Consider the following 22,362-nt stretch of genomic DNA (forward strand, 5'->3'; position numbering starts at 1 on the left):
TGTAAATTTTAAAGAACCGCTTGGATTAACATGAAATTTGGCATACGCATAGCTAACATGTCAAAGAAAAAAAGTCATATGGTGTCGATGTGTGCTTTTTCCCTGGGGGTGAGTTTCACCCCATCTCGTTGTTGAAAAAATAGATGTCCAAGATAAGTCCCGAAATGGATAAACTGACTAATTTTAACCCTACGTTAGGCGCGTCGTTATTGCTGACAAGCTTAGGCGCGTGGTCTACGATCGTAGACCAATAGTTTTTTGTCGTATAATACCGGATTTTGGCAAAATTAACAAATTAGTGGTTAATAACATGTTTATTTATGTTCGCACTTTGATGTTAGATATGTTTTGTTCCTTGGCTTTTCTCATTTTGACAGTGGTAAAATTAAAAACCAAGTCATGATTTTTTGGGTCTTTATTCGCAATAGTCCAGGAACCGAAGCATTTCACCTCGCAATTTTTACAGAATGGATCGATTTGCTTGAAAATTTGAGAATAAGTAGTGGATAGTTCAAGGATCAAAATCTATATGATGCCGAAAGGCGCTTTTACCATGGGGTCGGTTGCCACCCCATCTTAAAGGTGGAAATTTTTTATTATATTTTGACAGCAAAGGTTGATAAAAACATTCATTCTAAGCAAAAAATGTTCTATACATTTTTTTGATAAAATTAATACTTTTCGATTTATTCGCTATCGAATGTGTTAGTTTTATATAGAAAAAATCAATGTTTTTCGATATATACTCATTTACCAATCACTCAATTTTTGCCGTAAAAAAAATTTTTTCAAACCATGTTCTTGGGAATTATATAACCTACAATTTCATATTAAAACATTTTTTCATATATCTGATGCTAATCTTTTTATTTTGAAGAAACTGGCATTTTTTACCAAACTACAAAAAGTCGTTATTCGCTTTTAACTCTAGTTTTTTAAAAACTAATCATTCTAAGCCAGTCAAACTTTTAAAATCTATTAATAATACATAAATAAAGAAGAATTAATAAGGCCAATGAGCAAAAGCAAAGCTAACTTCTATTATTATGCTTCCAATTAGATTTCTTTTTTTTTTGTTTTGAAAAAAATATATTGATTTTTTAACCGTAACCTTTTTAATTTTTATCTTAGAAAGTGTGTTAAAAAATAATTTGGTAGGTATTTACAAGATGTATAAGTCTGTTAATACCAAATCCTTTTAGAATCCTCAGTAGCAAAAAGTGGTGACTTTGAAAGGGTTGGTAAAGGTGATTTTTGCATGTTATTACAAGTTTTAATTGTCAATAGCTCACTCAATTTTTACCGTAGAGAAAATTTTTGCAAACTATATTCTTGGGAATTAAATAAGCTACAATTTTTGTATTAAATATTTTTTTGTATCTCTGATGATAATCTTTCTATTCTGAAGAAAAGGGAATTTTTTACCAAACTTCAAAAATTCGATATTTGCTTTTGACTCCATTTTTTTTAAACTAATCATTCTAAACCAGTTAAACTTCTAGAACCTATTAATAATATATAAGTAAAGAAGATGAAATAAGGTCAATGACTAATTTTAATCAAAGTGGTGATTATGGGTTTGCTTTCGTTCACTTTTTCGCTGAAAAATATAGGGTCTGACATTCTTTTCATTATAAGCCACCTAATTTTTGAGCTAAAGACTTTTTTTTATTTTTGAAGATAGATATTTTTAAATACTTTAAATTAGTTTAAACAAGTGATCCTCGAAAAATGCATAGTTTTCCCGTCTTTTGACTTTAAAACTACAGTATTTAGCATTTGCCGAAGAAGACCTAACATATAATAAAGTATAGCTCGATTACTATTGGTCTTAAAGAAAATTTAAAAACACGGTTTTGTTCATTTTTTCAAAAGGTACATTTTTTTAAGCAAAGTGGTTTTGATAAAACAAAAACTTTTTGAGTTATTTGCAGAAATCTGATTAAAAACATTAATTTTTTTAATATAAAACTAACACTTTCGGTAGCGAATAAATAGAAAACTATTAATTTTATCAAAAAAATGTATAGAACATTTTTTGCTTAGAATGAATGTTTTTACCAACTTTTGCGGTCAAAATATAATAAAAATTTTTCACCCCTGACATGGGGTGGCAACCACCCCCATGGTAAAAGCACCTTTTGGCATCATATAGATTTTGATCCTTGGACTATCCACTACTTATTCTCAAATTTTTAAGCAAATTGATCCATTCTGTAAAAATTGCGAGGTTTTGTCCTATTTTAAGCTTCATTACTTGGACTACAAGTAAATGAAAATGGTCACAAAAATAAGCTCAATTTAGTAAAAAACACAAAATATTTTTTATCTTTGAACTTATAGAATGACCAATAGGGATAAATAATAAAGAATAAAACTAAAAAGTAAAAAAAGAACAAAACTATTAAATGGTCAAATTGGCACAATTTTAGTCCGTCAAATATTCAGTGCAAATATCCCCAAAATGATCCTTAAATGCAAATGTGTCACATCTTTGGCATGCCCTTCTTGTTGACATATTGCAAATTCATGCACAAATACAACTTCGTCCCACGTAATTTGTTGGAATATTAGGGGAAGTGGGTACGACTTCTTGAACTCCGAGCAGTACGCGAGCTCGTCGTATAAGTTCTCTTAGCAGGGAAGGCATAGTTGATCCAAATTCAATTTGCTGTTTGATTAGTTCCCATGCTAAGTTTTCAATGAAGTCGCTTCTTGAAACATTTTCATTTATGTTATTAGCTTTATATATACAGCAGGCTACATATTAGCTTTATATATACAACTAAAAACTGGAACGCGCTTAGTCGCGTGGTCTACGGTTTAGTCCTGTCGCCAGGGGGGGTACAACGGCCTCGTTAATTCAGATGAACTTACTCAAGTTTTTTTTATGTATTTTGACCCGTAGAACACGAATTTTTTGGGTAACAGTTGATCCGGATGTCGATAAGATTGTTATAGACCAAGAACTTGAGGAATCAAATAACAGCGATTTTTGGCAAAACAAAACAATATTTTGTATTTTTTGAGCCATTTTAAGTAAAAAATATTTCTACAAGTTTTTTCGCAGGATGCACAGTTTTCGAGATAAACGCGGTTGAACTTTAAAAAAATCGAAAAATTGCAATTTTTGAACCCGAATAACTTTTGATTAAAAAATAAAATAGCAAGTCTGCTTACCGCATTTGAAAGTTTAAGTCAAATTATATCGGTTTTAATTATTTGCATTGGTAAAAATTTATTTTTTTATTGTTTAACAAAGCTATAAACACGTAGGGTTTCCCGTGCTTTTACATGCGTTTTAACGCATGTAACGTAGAAATAGTCTTGATTGCACTAGTACCTATTCTACCTACTCGTTCGATTTTAAATGAGAAATCATAGAAACATCACTCACGCACTAGTTGTTTGTAGCTTTGTTTAACAATAACACAATAAATTTTTAGCAATGCAAATAATCAAAACCGACATAATTTGACTTGGACTTTCAAAGGCGCTAAGCAGAATTGCTATTTTATTTTTTAATCAAAAGTTATTCGGGTTTAAAAATTGCAGTTTTTCGATTTTTTGAAAGTTCAACCGCGTTTATCTCGAAAACTGTGCATCCTACTAAAAAACTTGTAGAAATATTTTTTGCTTAAAATGACCCAAAAAATACAAAATATTGTTTTGTTTTGCCAAAAATCGCTGTTATTTGATTCCTCAAGTTCTTGGTCTATAACAATCTTATCGACATCCGGATCAACTGTTACCCAAAAAATTCGTGTTCTACGGGTCAAAATACATAAAAAAAACTTGGGTAAGTCCATCTGAATTAACGAGGCCGTTGTACCCCCCCTGGCGACAGGACTAGTTGTAGAACAGTGACCTTTGAATAATGGTAAAAAATAATGCAAACAGATCGGCGGCGTTTAGCAAACTGAAGAGTAGGTTGGAAGTATTAGTGACAGCTACTAAGCGGGATGGGGGCGTATGTGCAGTTTTATGCAATTGGCGACAACTTAAAGGAGAGTGGTCTACGATTGTAGACCACTCGCCTAACGGAGGGTTAAGCAACTTTTGTTCTATAGAGTTTTTTCACCAACTCAATACTTTTCTAGTTATTTGCAAGTGAATATGTTCATTTTTCAACAAAATAACCACGTTTTTAGATGGTTTTTCGCAAACACCTCAAAACGTAAGCATTTTGTCGAAAAAAATACTTTTAGACAAACTATAGCCTATAAAAAGTGAAAAAGCAGTGTATTATATTAGGTCTCTATACCTAGCAAAAGCAGAGTTATAGCTAATGAAAAATAGGTTCATATTCGAAAGATTCCAAATAGAATAATTCAATATGAAGTATCCAAATAATGAAGCATTCTTGGGGAAAACACATTACAACTTTTTTCAAGTGTTTAAAAAAAGCAATTATTTCTGTTTTTATAAAAAAAAATTCTAGCATCAAATGTAAGCAAGTTACGCTCAAAATAAAGCTGATCCCTTTTATTTTGGCAAAAAAAAATCAAGAAGATCACCCCCCAATTAGCAACTTAAATGAAATTAATCGTTACCGCTTCACAAGTTACTTTACTTATGTTGTGGTTATATATGATGTGTAAGACTAAGTTTCATCGATTCAAAGTGCTTATTTTTGAAAAAATTTGGTTTTAAAGTAAAATTTTTCAAAATTTTAATTTTGAAAAAAATGATTTTTTCAAAATAAATTGTTAAAAATACCAAAAATCTTAAACAGTAAAAAAGTCGGCTTTACTTTTCTGAATATTTTGTATTTTTTTGTTTTTCTGTAAGACAAAAATTGGTTAAGATTCGGTGTTTCTAAATTTGCATACACTCGTGATAAGTGACTCGTTCAAGCCCTTTTAACTACAGCTCTTTCAAAAATAAGGACTTTGAACCGATGAAACTTACAGATCATAATATGATCAATACATACGCGAGTAAAAAACTTGTGAAGTGGTAACAATTAAGTATATTTGAAATGCTAATTGGGGGTGATTTTCCCGATTTCTTACCAAAAAAAAGGGACCAACTTTATTTTGAGCGGAACTTGATACTAAAATTTTTTTTTTTTTAAATAAGCGTTTTTAAACACTTTAAAAAATTTAAAATTAGTTTTCCCCAAAAAAGTGCTTCGTTTTTTGGTTATGGCACGTTAAAATATTCGATTTGGAATTTGACGAATATGATCCTATTTTTCATTAGCTATAGCTCTGCTTCTACTAAGTATAGTGACCTAATGTATACGCTCTGAGCTTCGCTGGTGTCGCTCCTAGCGGTTACTAATTCAACTTTTACCGGTAATTTTTAAATTTATTATTTAATTGTTATCGCTTAATATTTACAACGCAAAAAAGTAATTAAATTGTAATCGATTTTTTTTAAGATTTTTCTAATTATTTTGACGTTCTATTGATAAAATATCAATTTCTTACTTCGGATACTTTGACAATAGTCGTGTAGATGGCGCTAAGATTATAATAGATTATTTATAATTAGATATTACGGAACATTAAAAAAACTTAAATTCAGTATTTAAAACGTAAGTATATTTAAGGTAAAAATATATACAACAGCTTTGACCAACTAATATTGTTTATAATTAATGTTTTTAATTTTAATTTTAAATTAATTACTTTGACATTTATGTCAAATTTCCGGTAAACGTTTACAAACTTGTCACTACTGGCGTTCGCGAATTTGTAAATATCCCCTCTACGTACGAGCTCACAGCGTATACACCATGTTTTTACGTTTGGAGTTATTTACGAAAAACCGTCTGAAAACGTGGTTATTTTTGTAGAAAAATTGACATATTGACTCGCAAATAACTTGAAAACTATTAACTTGGTGAAAAAACTTAATAGAACAAAAGTTGCTTAAAATTAGTCATTTTATCCATATCCGAACTTATTTCGAACATATATTTTTCACCCCAAAAGGGAGTGAAACTCTCCCCTAGGCAAAATCACACATCGGCACAATATCACTTTTTTTCTTTGACTTGTTAGCTACGTGTGTGCCAAATTTCATGTCAATCCAAGCGGTTCTTTAAAATTTAGAGGTTTTTCAATATTTTACCTTTAAAGAACGTACTAAGGCCTTTCAATCCCCAAATATGAAACGGAAATATCTTTCCAGGTGGAAATACACTCTAGGGAGGTATCGTGGCAGACATCTGAAGTATAAAGGCCACATCTGGTCCACAGATGGGTCCAAGACGTAGATGGTTCGGGATCAAGATAACGTTGTGAGGATAGGGACTGTAACGATTCAATTCCACTAGGAGAATATACCTCTGTATTTCAGGCAGATGTATATGCAATCCTGCACTGTGCACGGATAAACAGATTGAGTAATTATACTAATAAGAGAATTAATATCTATTCAGAGAGCCAAGCGGTTTTGAATGCTTTATAGAACCCAAGGATAACTTCAAGGCTTTTATAGGAATGTCGCCAAGCACTTGATACACTGGCGGAACATAATGAGGTAAAACTCATTTGGATGCCTGGACATCAAGGGATCGCTGGCAACGAGAAATCTGACTAACTTGCTAGACGAGGATCAGTAACAAGATACTTCGGTCCATAACCGGCACTGGAAGTTCCCAAAAGCACAATCAGAGACCGATTACGAGGCTGGATACGAAGACAACACAAAGAATACTGGGAAGAAATTTCCACGAAAAGCATGCGAAGAGATTTATACCTCAGACATGCGCAAAAAGAGCTGAAGACCTGCTCAAAATTAACAGTAATCAGCTCAAAATCACTATAGGTTTCCTAACTGGACACTTTCCAGTAAAAAAAAACACCTACAAACGATAGAACTATACAATAGAGATCTCAGTTGCAGACTGTGTAATAGAGAGACAAGCAATATATGGAGACTACAGACCAAGAACGAGAGCATATGGTACTAACCCAATGGACCTATACAGGCTAGTGAAGGGCACTACTATATTGGATTGAGTATCATGAGAACAATCGGAAGAAAGCACAATAAGCCAGGAGGCAGCAGTGCGACCGGGGTGCACGCACGGACGGCTTCCAGAAAAAAAAATTTATCAGAATGAGTTTCTATTTGTCATCGGAATGACCGTGATGGCGAGAAGAATGTAGCCAGTTTTTATCGTTTAAAGAGCTCATAGTCAGCAGAGATCGCAGACGTGAGGCCGACTAGCTTCCTCGGAGAATCCTCAGAAGAGAAATAAAAAGAACGAAATTTAAAGTGAACCCATCTAACAATTGATAGCTAGATAATTTCAATAAAAATGATTTACCGTCTAATATTACTTCTGGTCTATATTTAGAGTTAACTGTTTTTTTGGTTTTGGTATTTTGAAATCAATACTTGAAGTTAGAGTGAGCTTTATATAATTATTATAAGCAGCGATTTATAGTGTTTATTAGTTTTTTGATAATAGAGTATGCGCCAAAATAAACGACACTGAAAAACTAAAGCTTTATTAAACATGAAAAATTAAATAACAATATTTCAAATAATGCGAATTTTTAAGTTTTGCTTCTATACAAAATGTGTTCAAATTGCTCGCCACTGCGTTCCAAGCAGTACTCATAACGCTTAACAAGATGGCTTAGCATGTTATTAAAAACAGGCTGCTGCATTCTTCTGAAAAAGGTCAAATTTTTTTCACGTAAATCATCAATAGTTGTTGGTGGGTTTTTTGTAAAAAACGGCTTGTTTCAGCACACCCCATACGTAAGCATCAAGAGTTGTTAGATCAGGTGAATGAGAAAGGTAAGGAAAATTCGTATTACGGGAAATTACGCGGTCTTCAAAATTTTCTCGAATCAGATCTAAGGATGCTCTCGTGGTATGACAAGTAGCTTCATCCTGTTGGAACCATTGGGTATTCAACTGTATGTTTCTGGCACGACAGAATGGTCTGAGATCAATAAAAAATGGTATCAAATTTTGTTCTCTATATCGCACTTGATTTTGTGTAAAGGGTCTTCTACGCTCCTCTTCTACGAAATAAGGGCCCAATCGTTACACGGAAGAGGTTTCTCTACGATGATGTCTGGTCGTTCAAAACCAAGAAAACGATTTGTCCGTCGATTGATAAATCCATTCAGATGGATGTGACATTCGTATGTAAACCACACATTAGAAAAAAATAGGGGTTGTTCGTAAACCATTGCCAAGACTGAAGCACAACAAAGAACTCTTGATTTCTTGTCTTGTCAAGTGTTGCCCAGTCTGTATTTTATAGGGAAAACCAACAATCTTCTTAAACATTCCTCGGGTAGACGTTGCACTCAAATTCATTTTGATGTTCTGCGGATACTTATTTTTGGCGATTCTAACACCTGTTGAAATAGCGTTCCTTGATTCGCATTTGTTGTCACGGTAACTGGTCGACCAGTACAGCTCTTGCGTTGAGTTAGAACGCTTCCTGTTTGTCGAAATTCTGCAACGACTCTTAACAAGTCCTTATTAGTCGGTGCAGGCTACTGAAAGTCTTCCCGAAATTGATTGGCAACCATTAACAAACTAGGTCCACTTGATCGTCCATTCCCGTATGAGCGGAAATAATACTCAATAATATTTTTTTTCTTGCGTTGTAAGCACCATTTCGAATCTTTTTGACAGTTTGTTAGAATAAACAATATTTAAAAACACCATGACAACTATTGTCACTTGTTTCATATGACGCGATTATATTTCACAGGCTTCCTGATTCCAGTTCCCCTTTGTTTTGGCGCATACCGTATTTATACGAAATATTTAAAAGTTAAAAATGCTATAAGTCACAACATAACATAAGTTTAAACATATACCAAAGGAAACAAAAAGTTTTGTTTTGTCTTTCGTTTGGCCCCTAAAGAAGATTAAAATCGAGAGAAGATTCAAATTATAGTATGTCCTCGCCATTAATTCATTAGGTTTGGCATTCGTTATGACACTTAGTTTTATAAATATTTTGATAGTTGCTATTTCTGACTAATATCTGAGTGTTTTTGTTAACACATTTTTTTATTACAATGGCATACGATAAATGTCATTATAAAATATAATGATGTGAATTAAAATTTTACTTTTAAGTTATTGTGCGTTTTTGAGGCGTGAAATTTTGGAAATCTCATTTTTAAACAAAACTGAAAATTATTATGTAATAAAAAAATGTGCAATTTCTCTATTAAAATCGATACTTTTAAACAATTTTTTATTAATATAAATATATAAAAATAGAAAATAAACTAAAGACAATGTTATGTTAAGCTAGGTTCAATATCAGTGAGCTGTAATGGAAAATAGGTTATTGGTTGGGATAATGTGCCTTTTGGTCCAAATTAAATTCCATTCTGTATTTCCATTCCTGTATATTATATTATTTCTATTTACAGACAACGGTGACCTACTACACTATCAGCAATAAATATCAAGACCTACTCTAACACTATTTGGTTATACGTACTTCTACTAGTAACAAATTCAAATCATAATGTGTTTAATCTGAGTCTGTATTTATACACAAGAAACTATTGCCACAGCACGAACAGTTCAGTGTCATGTTTACTTATGGTCCGTGGCTTTGGATAAGGTTAATAACAAAAATAAAGTTATTCAAAGTTAGGTGTATAATATTTTATATTAATTATATTAAGGGTAATAATAACTATACTCAGGATAATAATATTACCAAAGGGAGCTAACTACCATTTCACTTAAACTAATAGGTCTATTCTGATTCATCCCTAGGTTTCAGCCTAGACTGTTTAACAAAGTCTCTTATAAAAAAATACTAGATTTGTTGTAAAAGGTATATTTAAAATACCCTGAATAAGGGTCACATTAAAACAAAACGTTTTCGGATTAAGAAATCCATCATCAGTGTTTCTAAAAAGCCCTAAAATTAAGTATAACCTAATTAATTGAGAAAAAAGTTAAAAAGTTGACAAAGGTTTTAAAAAGCAAGAGGTCATACTTAAAAAAATATCATGCCTGAGCCACCAAATTCTGTTATGGCCTTTGATGACACTTTGTGATATTAAGCCTTATCTTAGCCAATTTTGGGTAGTTGCACAGAAAATGTCATGTTAACTCCTCTTCAGCCTGACAAAACTTATTTTCTGTCAGTCCAATTTTATCCGCTGGCCCCTTTGTCTGTCTTTTGACTGTCGAAACCTAGGATAATTATTCGTAAATCATTTCTATTCACAGCTAATACATCTGTTCATTTCTTCTTCGAAGTTTCATGTATAAAGCCTTCGAATATTAAGGCCCATTTGTTGGTACCAGTAATTACGTTTCATGTGTCCTATCCAGTTCGAAATCTGACTGTGCTTCTTGCTATGGTCCTGGGCTTATGAGTGCATGTTACCCCTTTCCTGGCAAGTAGGTCAGATTTTTCGTTCTTGTCAATACCAGTATGTCGAGATACCCAAAATATACTTACTTTATTACTTTTATTTACTTAATCAAATTTTCGAAATACGCTACAGAATGGTCAAGTGCTATATATATGGTCCTTCTTGCTTTATGGCATAGAAACGTGGACTTTGAAAAGAACATCAATCAACAAACTTAAAGCATTTGAAATGTGGTCATTAAGAAGAATGTTGCGCATATCGTGAGTGGATAGAGTTCGAAAGGACGACGTCCTTAAGAGACCCGGCGTGGAAAGGGAACTCTTTGGATTGATTAAGAAACGCAAGATTAGTTTACCTTGGGCACATATTAAGAGGAGCAAAGTATGAAATACCACAGTTAATCCTAAAAGGGAAAATCGAAGGTAGGAGGGAAATCGGCCACAAACAACTATCTTGGTTAAGGAATATTAAGGAATGGACAGGAATACACAACACAGGCGAGATGTACCACACCGCCAAGAACAGAACCTTAGTAACGATATAGTCGACTACGCCTTTTGGAATATGGCATGTTAAGAAGAAGAAGAATCAAATTTTTCAGTCAGCTTCAAACTAATTTGGAGTAAAAAGCTGTTTTTCTCTATATAGGGTGTGCTTAAGGGTCTCTTTTCTACTCGTTTGATGAACCGTTCGCCCTGGGCTTTGCACATTTTACGCTCATCTAAGCCTCCGTGTTTTATCACGTTGATTATAATTATACTAATGTCACCAAATATGCTCTTTGATTCCTTATTTGTTTTAATTAAATATTACCTAGTTGTGATAATCAAATATTTGGCATCATAATGCTGGGTCTTTGCTATGTCCTTCCATAATATAGACCTCTCTTGTGCTTCCCCCCTGCTTGTGCCCTTCCCCTCCTTTGCCTTACTTTCATAGTTTTCAGATCATCTTCCACAGCATCAAATCATCTCATTCTGGGCCTTCCCTTGTTTTGTCTTCCTATGGACTTCTTCTTATTCGCTGTGGACATGTCCCAGCCATGATAGTCTTTGACTTTTAACAAATCTTACAATATCGTACAATTTATTTAATTCAGAACTTCCTTTTGCACCAGAGTACTTTTGTAGAGTTTTAGCAGTATCTTTTGTTTTTGTCTAATGATTACTAAAATGCCATTAACACGTTGACGGACAGAACGTCTATAGACGTCTAATTTCCATTGATGTAATGTGACACAACGTCTATAGCCGTTGCATTTCACCCTATTCTACTTTTAAACAAGGCTAAAACGGCGGGTTCGTTGGGAAAAATATTCCCATGAGATTTTTTTTCATAATTACAGTCGTGAGACATCCCAGAATAAGGTTCAAGAAGTCGCCCACGTGAACAGTGGGCCAAATGTTTTTTAACAATTTTTTATTTAATCAAATTGCAAAAATCAGTATTTTTGGCCCGGATAATTTTTTGTGGGTTTTTGGACCATTCTGGATAAAAAAAGTCTCTTATAATTTTTCTCTAGTTGATCGTTTTCGAGTTATAAGCAATTTAAAATTGAAAAAAGCGAAAAATGGCGATTTTCAAGGCTTAATAACTCGGTTAAAAGTTATTATTATGAAAGTCAGAAAGTGACTAAATCAAAGTTTAGTGCCCCCTTACAAGATCCTGAAGAAATTTTTGTCATTATTTTATTACTAAGCTGTTATTTTTAAGTAATAATATTGAGCGCCATGCACGTGGTAGCCGGCCGTAAATGCTGAGTGCGAGAAAGATGCCACTCCTGCAGTCCAAGTGTGCATCTTACTTGCACTCACATTTTCGGCTGCCTACCTCGTGCATGGCGCTTCATTATTATTATTTAAAAATAACAACTTAGTAATAAAATAATGACAAAAATTTCTTCAGGATCTTGTAGGGGGGGAATTAAACTTTGATTTAGTCACTTCCTGACTTTCATAATAATAACTTTTAACCGAGTTATTAAGCCTTGAAAATCGCCATTTTTCGTTTTTTTTTTCAATTTTAAATTGCTTATAACTCAAAAACGATCAATTTTAGAGAAAATGTATAAGAAACCTTTTTTTTCCAGAATGGTACAAAAAATCTACAAAAAAAATGTCCGAGCCAAAAGCATTGTTTTTTGCAATTTGATTAAAAAAAAATTGAACCACTTTTTACGTGGACGACCTCTTGAACCTTATTTTGGGATGTCTCACGAATGTGATTATGCAAAAAAATCTCCTGGGAATATTTTTCCTAACGGACCCGCCGTTTTCGCCTTGTCTATTTGCAAAATACATATTACAGTGTCACAACACATATGCTTATACATTTGACGCACTGTCCTTCAACGTGTTAAAAGGGAAAATAGTAATTAAGGGATTCATTTCTTTTATTAATTACGTAAGTATATAAAGACAATAAAAAAGCACCTAAAAAATTTCTTGATATTATTGCAAAATTATTATTGTTGTCATTCTAAATGTAGTTGTAAAGAAACGTTGTAGCTGACATCGCTAAGTAAATAAAATATCTTGGCATTATGCCGTTGGTTTACAGAACAAGCTCCGGGGAAAGTCTCCAACAAAAGAACGACGAAGGACGCTTTCTCGCTTTCACACTTTTTCTGCAGCTCACAAATATGAATTTGAATTATAGAGGAAAGATACAAACAACAAGGGTGAAGTTAACCAATATATCAATCATGGAACGGATTGACAAGGGGATGTCGGATTAAGCCGCGTGGGCTTTATAATAATTGATATTTTTTATCAGTCTAAAAAAGAAATCAATATAAATAAAAGTTTATTTAATTAGTTTTATTGTGTTTTCTAAAATAATTTGGTAAATTTATTTAGCCGTGCGCATAAAATTATAAACTATATAATTTCTATAAATAAAATTCGTAAATAAGGATGAAACACTTCAATGAATAATAGACCAGGGCGCATCTGTAAAAATATAAGTACATTTGGACGTTAAGAGGTGACTAACATTTTTTTGCAGAAATTGCTTGAAAATAAATCAAATAATCATATTTGAGTTATCCTCCCTCTCAAAAAGGTCCGGAACATTGTTTAAATAATCAAAATATCAAAAAATTAAGGAAAAATTCGATTTTTTTCTTGGTTTTTTGATTATAATTTTAAAAGTATTCATTTCCGAGAAAAATTGTACTGACATAAAAGTTGCGTCATTAAATTTCCTACAATATAGAATCGGTTAAAAATTTAAAAAATAGTCACCCTTGTTGCAAAATAGCAATAATTGTTAAAAAAAAAACATACAAAAACAAGTATTCGCATTTTACGTTTTTCAACCATTTATGCTACACTTAGGACCTTCATATTTCACCCTGAAAAACTGTATGATACAGCAGAACAATGCTGTAAATTTCATTAAGATCGGTTCAATAGATTGTGCAAAATAAATTTTGCAATCCAGCTTTCGTAAAAAAAATTCATTTTTTCAAAATGTTACAGGACTGAAAATAAAGCAGATAGTAAGTAGAAAATATTTTTGCGCATAGAAGTGTACTGTACCTTTCATTTGCAATTTTGCAAAATTAAAATCGATTAACATCACGGCGTCAGGAATTGTTTTAAATAAAACTTAATTATTGGTTCTACGCGCAGGACAGCTGATAGTTTGCTCTGATTGGGCATTCTAATGACCTTTGATAATGATTGATACATTTTAATTTTTATTAAATTTCGATATAAATAAATAAATTTGTTTATTGCAAAATAAAAACACATACTCTATCCTTTGAAATGACACTTTTATTAGCAAAAACTTTCTTTGTTCATATATTTTAACTTAAATAATAAAAGTTTATTATTTTTAAACATATGCAATTGTTTAAACGATATTTCACAAACAATAATAAAATTAGTTTGATTTTTGTGGAATTAAAATATTAAAATACAACAAAATATAGAGTAAGAAAATAATATATTAGATAAAGATTGGAAGAAATTTTGGTGGAAATCAACTTGTGTGAATCGAACACCGCTGTCCTGCGCGTAGCACCAAAAATTATAGTTTATTTAAAAAATTTTCTGACGCCGTGGTAATTAATCGATTTTAATTTTGAAAATTGCAAATGAAAGGTACATTACACTTCTATAAGCAAAAAAAAAATTAACTTGCTACCTGCTTTATTTTCAGTCCTGTAACATTTTGAAAAAATGAATTTTTTTTGCGAAAGCTGGATTGTAAAATTTATTTTGCAAAATCTATTGAACCGATCTTAATCAAATTTACAGTATTGTTTCAATGTATCTTAAAGTTTTTCTGAGTGAAATATAAAGGTCCTAAGTGTAGCATAAATGGTTGAAAAACGTAAAATGCAAATACTTGTTTTTGTATGTTTTTTTCGCAATTATTGATATTTTGCAACTAGGGTGACTATTTTTTAAATTTTTAACCAATTCTATATTGTAGAAAATTTAATTATGCAACTTTTATGTCAGTACAACTTTTCTCGGAAATGAATACTTTTAAAGTTATAATCAAAAAACCAAGAAAAAAATCGAATTTTTCCTTCAATTTTTGACATTTTGATTATTTAAACAATGTTCCGGACCTTTTTGAGAGGGAGGATAACTCAAATATTATTATTTGATTTATTTTCAAGCAATTTCTGCAAAAAAATTTGAGTCACCTCTCAACGTCCATCTCAAAACAGATGCGCCCTGGACTATAACTAAATGTTCTTTTCAATAATTACTTACTTTAGCTCTAGAAGATATGTATTAGGGGAGTGCAATTAGAACGAAAACATGAATTGTTTCGGAAAAATTCAAGCAAGCTTATATTTTTCTAAAAATTTTTTGGTAGTTTACATACATGTTAAAGTAAAAAGTTCTACTCGCAGATTTGGCCGCTAATTGTTTATTAATTGTTTAAACAATAACAATTGTTTTGTTTAAATAATTTTAAAAATATCGTTAAATTCATCATTTTACTTTGATCAAATATGTTTCTATTTTTTTTTTGATTATGCTGAATCCGAATATGGAATTACAATTTGAAAATTCTTATACAGAAGCTCTTATAGAGTGTGTCTGCGTAGCTAGGAACCACATGAAAAATTTTTTATGATCAATTTTACGAAAAAAATTATTCCTAATAAAATGCTCTGGATAGTCAAAAATCTAAAACTCAACCATCAGATATCAAATTTTATCAATTTTATATATGAGTTATGTCAAAAATATCAATTTCGTTATGGAGTAAAGTACCTTTATATTCCAGAATATCAAAAAATGCAATTATGAAAAGTTGTTTGAAATTAGAAACTATGTTTAAATATACAATTACATTATTCTAATCGAAAAAAAATTAAATTTTTTCTCAAATTACGGATACACATCATCATTTTATTACAGTTATGATAACTATTTTATTATCACTTTTACGAAAAAAAGTTATTCTTCATAAAATGCTCTCCCTGGTCTAAAATCTAAGATACAGTCATCAGATATTAAACTTTTTTAATTTTATACGAGGTATGTAAAAAATATGAATTTTTCTTAAGAGTTAAGTGCCTTTATTATTCACAATATTTTAATTAGAAAGATGTAATTAAACACTAAAACAAATTTTTTAATTCCAAACAACTTTTCTTAATAATAATTTTCGATATTGTGAAATGTAAAAGTACTTTACTATTGCGTGAAATTCATATTTTTTGACATACCTCGTATAACATTAATTAAATTTGATATTTGATGATTGCATCTTAGATTATATGCGACGCAGAGTATTTTATAAGGAATAACTTTTTTCCGTAAAACTGATAATAAAAAAGTTATCAATAGGTTCTAACTCACGCAGACATACGTATGAGCTAAAAAAATTTTTTTTTGCTAAACAGTTATTATTGTTAAAGCTTATTATTAAATGTATTTTAGGTAAGTTTTACAGAAAAAAGTTTTGATCACTTTGTATAAACATTCTTTTAGCTGGTAATTTTCGGTTTTTGTATTAGATTTTTGTTATCTTTCTCAATTTTCTTAAAAAGAAATAGTTCACTTCATTTTTAAAGTAAAATAGTTTAAAGCATTTTAAAAATTACATCCTAAGCTTTAAAAAAGCACTTACAAAACTGTAATAGATATGTTCAAACTTGTGTAATACCGTCTTAAACTGGTGGTAATTCTATTAAACTACGAAGATTTCAAAAATTACATTTTTTGAGACGTCATATCATTTGAATTAAATTTTTGAGATTTTTTTTATGAAACATCATTTAGTATGATGCTTGAAAGGTAAGTTGCGCAAAATTGAGAGTTTTATAAGAAAAATTGTATTAGTTACACGTTTTAAATCATTTTTAAATAGAATTCATGTAAGTCTCATTTTCCGCCCACACCGTACTTATGCCCATACATTTTAGTTCTTTCTATTATAACCACAAGATAGCTTAGTTATTATTCTTTCGTGTTCAATTTGTCCAATTTCATTAAAATAACTCCATCGTGCACTTCGCCGTACGTTATTTTACAGTGCACCAATGTTTGTGAGAAAGGTGACTTTAGCGTTATAAATAAAAAATTATAGAAGATACAGATTTAATTTTAGAAAATTCTTTATATAAGATTTTTTTGTGAAATTTTCTGAATTTTTCAATGGTCTAGCCATTTTTTTGTAAAATTTATATTTTCGGAGTTATTTAAAAAACATCTAATTTCGTAGTTCATTTGTTTAATAAAAAATGAAGCACCCACTTCTCGAGTAGAACTTTTTGATATGTTGTTTATTAAACATTTCTTAATTAAATTACAAAAAGTTCTATCTTGTTTGATTTTTTTCGAAGTGAAAATCTATATGCATTTCCCTATATCTTGGAATGGGCAAAGGAAGGAGAGATGATAGATAGCGAAAACCTGAACGGTCTGAGATTTTCCGATGATGTTGCGCTAATAGCAAAAGACAGAGAAAGATGTAGGAAATGCTATTAGACCTAAATACAAAATCAAAAGCAATATGATTAACATTAAATAAATAACTCACTAACTAGAAAAAACTAAATATCTACCCACCGAACGTTTAGATTTAACTGATATCTGAACAATAATAATATACGAAAAGTTGAGTCATATACATACTTATGAAAAAATAGAACTGTCAAAGCTTAAGCTAAACGATTATTTAAATAGAAAATGTTCTTAAGCGTTTGGTCGATTACAATACAAACAATATTCAAATAAAACTTCCCAAATACTTTAAAGGCAAAACTTTGCATTACTAACTATTTAGGTAGGTAACTACAATTTGTACTACTATTTGGTAAGAACAGCATTGTTGACAAACATCAAGTAGCTCAGTCTACTATGGATCGGAGAATGCGTATGGTGGAGACTGTATGGTTCTTGTTCTGGGAGAATATAACAAAAATGTACTACTAGCATTAAAAATTAATCATCTGCAATTTCCTGATAGACAACAACCAAGAAGAGAAACTTTTCAAAGTTTACTAGAATAGTTTCGACGTACTAGATACTTAGATTAAGAACGTTCCTACTAATATGCAGATTCTCAGTGACACTAACAATTACATTTAATTCAATATAATCATTTTTATAATAGTTTTTGTTCGATCAGATTTCTCGTAATCTAAATGTCCCGTCCGTTGAAACCGTTCTAGTAAATTTTTAAAAGTTTCTCTTTTTGAATTGCTGATAATAAATTTTATTAACATAATAAAATAAATTTGTGAAGTTATACTTCTTTAGACGGAATGGGACGTTTCATCGCCGCCGGTTCATCGCCAGTCCATTTCATCGCCGTCCGTTTCATCGCCAGTTACTCAGTTGATTTTGTATTATGGCAGACGACACGACACGACGTTAAATTCAGTTCAAAACTTATGACAATTAAAAAGATAAAAAATATTATTATATTTACTGTTCTACTTCCCCTAAATTTTTGTACAGAAATTTTGGGTTCTTTTCGAATTTAAGAAACAGTTTCTCTTGGTTGGAAATGTTGACCGTGAAATTTAGAAGATCATTATAATATATTTTATATTATAAAAGTTTAAAAGTCTATTAAAAGATTAAGTATGGCAACGGGAATGGTCATATCTCGCATTTTCTTGAATTCCTAATTAATACTAAAAATAAACAATAAATGTAACTGTCGAAAATTCGGAAATATATCAGATAGCGATTAACTGGCGATTGACTGGCGATGAATCGGCCGGCGATGAACTGGCGGCATCGAAACGGCGGCGATGAACTGGCGGCGATGAAACGTCCTAGACCCTTCTTTAGACGCGTTTGGGAGAAAATCTATATGTGCGCGAATTTATTAAAATCTTAGTGCCAGGTGCAGATGAAACATTATATGTTTGATCTGATTGAGAATTACAATGACCTATCAAAAATTATTCAATATGGCGGCTATGGGTAACCAAATGTGTTTCAGTCATAGATAAGTTTTAGTTTTTATTGTTATGAGGACAGAAACAAAAGTAAGTTTATAATTGTAGTTACTTTTTAAATAGTGTTTTAAAGTAACATGTATAATCGTAAAGGTTCTAAAGTTGTAATAAAATATTACATACCTACAATTTGAAAAATGAAAATGCAGTAGGTAATGCATCAATTTACACAATTTGACATCCACCTAAATTTCTACTAATCTTCATCTAATATATTTTTCCTTGCCCTATATTTTGTTGTATTTTAGTATTTTAATTCCACAAAAATCAAACTAATTTGATTAAATTTAGACAATAAGCGAATATTACCCACTGTCAACAAGTTTAAAACGTCCAGTTGGTGTGTATTAATGGATGAATTTTAATGCAGCTTGATTTACAATTGAATGGCCATAAATAGACAAGAGTTCAATCCCAAATGGAAATTTTTTACTTTTTATTTTTTTATACTTTTATGATTGTAAGTATATTTATTACTTATATACTTTTTTTTAGCAAATACGTATTAGTTAAAATGTTTGCCAACAGTTGTTCAGAAATCATATCTTTCTGAAATTTTTAAATGTGTTTGTGTATGTTTTATTCTTTTATTTTTTTAATTTTTGGTATTGTTTTAATAAAATTTTTTGGAAAGTACTTAGTATAAAAATTAGTTTAATATTTGAATATAATATAAATATAGCTAATTGTATAACAAGGGAGGAAAGTGCTACTTTTCCTCCCGAGAATGCAGTTTACTGCCCGACGCGTAGCGGAGGGCAGTAATCATGGAGGAAAAGGCACTTAACTCCCATGTTATACATATGTTTTTTCCACCTTCTTCAAATAACAAGTCATTTTTTCATTTTTACTTAATTTATTTATGTAACTAACCAACAAAATTTATTAGAGCTAAAACTGACACGTAGGTACAATATAACTGTCAACTGTCAAATATAAGTCAAATTATTAATGTAATCATTGTTAAATCAAAATAACAATTTACTGTTTTTTACCATTCTGCAAAATACAGGGTGCTTTATAAATAAACGTTAAAATGTATAGATACTTATGTAATAGAAAATAGATATTGTACAGGGCGTCAATAAGTTATATTTCATGAATGAAATACCATGACGTCACTTTTACTTTTCCTCCTTAGGGAGGAAAAGTACAACTTTGCTCCCTATAATCGGGTCCTGAAAGGTATACTTTCGGTAGAGGTAGGTGGAAAAACTGTTTAAAGTATATTGATTTCAACGAAATATATAATAGAAGTATAACTAACAACAAAACACTGAAAATTTTTGCTTTCATCATAACACGATGATGGACTGGAAAATGAACTTCGATCAAGTAACGGTCAAATCCATCAATTATTTAGAAATATAACTTCTTACGTGCGTACAAAGTACACACAAACATTCTTTTTTATACTCTCATAGAACAAAACAAAACATCCTTATCAGTTCCTCATTAGAAAAATTCATATTAGTAATGGTAACAAAGCAACTGGAACTACAAAAATAGTGGAATGTTTAAGCAAACCAAATGTTAAGCGTGTTTAGTGTCAACTAGATAGAATATTGTATATTTTTATTATTATTGAACGAACCAACAATCTTAACTACGTAGGTATTTGGATATTTCAACAAACGTCCGTATCCCATTAATAAACTAACAGTCAGTCAAGTTTAATATGTATTTATTTTCGAAAAATTATTTATGATTAAATATTTTTACAGCAAACCTAATAAAATTTCACGTAATTTTTGTTGCAATTAACTTTTGGCTTAAAAAATGCGAATGACTCACAAATTAAAGCAGTTAGGTACAGGGAATGCATAGAAAAAGTATAATAAAATGTAATTTCAATACAATACTAAAATACAGGCTGTTCCATTTAATAAAGCTCAGAAAATATTCATTCCGAGTTTCGACCAACCCTGTATACTATTTGTAAAATGTAAACTATTTTCCAGAGGCTAAGAAAAGAAAAATAAATAATAATTAACCCCTTACAGAGCAGAAAATTGGCTTACTTCGCCAACAGTATGCATAATAATACATACCGACTTCTACAGTCAGTTGATTATATTAGGCAAGATTCAGAGCAAGAAAAACTCTGGGCGTAGACTTTTGTACATTTTTTTTTGTCCTAAAAGTGGGATAGTTATTTCCCTGAATCTCAAGTAATTCATTTTTCTGAGCCAAAGATGGATTTCAATTGAACTTGAACAAGAACAAGCCTCGTATAAGGGCTGTTGTGTCTAAAGTTATTTATGTAAAATATAGAACAAATTTGCTAAAGGTAGAAATACAGCTATGTGATTTATACCAACACCGCTACAATCGATATAGTGATAGAAGCAGGTAAGCACGTCATAAAACAAGAAAAATAGCCGATTCAATTTAGTTTTTTATTTCTAAAGATTAGATATTAATGCAATATTTCTGTAATACCGGCGTAATTTCTCGTATAAAACTGCAATTTCTCTAATCATACAAATTAATATCGATAATAATCAAATGATTACTTGCAACCGTTCCAGTTATATGTACCAATATATAATAATATTATTCAGTTACCTTGTACAATATACATCAGTTGATTGATTCTTCAAGTAAATTGCTGTGGAGGTTTGAAAATTAACATAATAATATAGATATCATAAAACTATTATGTTTCATAAATGACTTCTTACCAGCTAAAAAAATTTAACTGGGACATTAATACGCGTGAGTTTAACGATTCGTTTGCATTTATAAAGGTGTGTAGCATCCAATTATTAACCATTAAAAAGAAATCCATTAAAATATATTATTTTGAACAAATGAATGGATTAATAAAGTGACGAGAAAATAATATGTGGGGACAATTTTATGATAAGTAAGTCTTATAAGAGAGATTGTTTCTTCAAATTTTCAGAACAATATATTTTTTACTATACAGGGTGATTGATTAGTAGGGTAAAGCTCAATAGTTCCGCTCTAGTAATAGATAGCAATAAAAATTAGTAACAAAAATTTTAGCCACCTTTGAGCTTCACATTACAAAATTAGTTAGAATGTTACAGAGTGTTCGATAACACAGTGGCAGACCTAACTTATGTTTTTTTAATGGAACACCCTATATTTTATTTTATATTCGAAATCCTGTTAACTTCTTCATCACAAAAATATAAATGTTTATAATGTTATACAGGGTATTTACCAAGTTATAACCAATTTTGTATGAAAATCGTAACAAGTTCAACTCCCTGTATAAATAAAAATAAGCACAAGAGCAATGGTTTATTAATGCCGTGTTTTTTTATTTATTGTCAAAATTTTCAGGAATTATTGATATTGCTAATTTTCTTTATATCAAATACAGGGTGAGTCAAAAGGCAAGTACATTATTTTCTCAGTAATGTTAAATGGAACACCCTGTATTTTATATAATTATTGAAAGGTAACATTTACGTACTTTAATTTTTAGATAACATTCCCTATGCCCACATTTATTAGTTTTCGAGATATTTGCATTTTTCAGAGCAAATTAGTTTAGTTGTTTAAATTTATCTAAATTTTAACTAAGCCATGACTGAA

The sequence above is a fragment of the Diabrotica virgifera genome, chromosome 7, assembly GCF_917563875.1.
Source record: "Diabrotica virgifera virgifera chromosome 7, PGI_DIABVI_V3a".
NCBI classification, from domain to species: Eukaryota; Metazoa; Arthropoda; class Insecta; order Coleoptera; family Chrysomelidae; genus Diabrotica; species Diabrotica virgifera.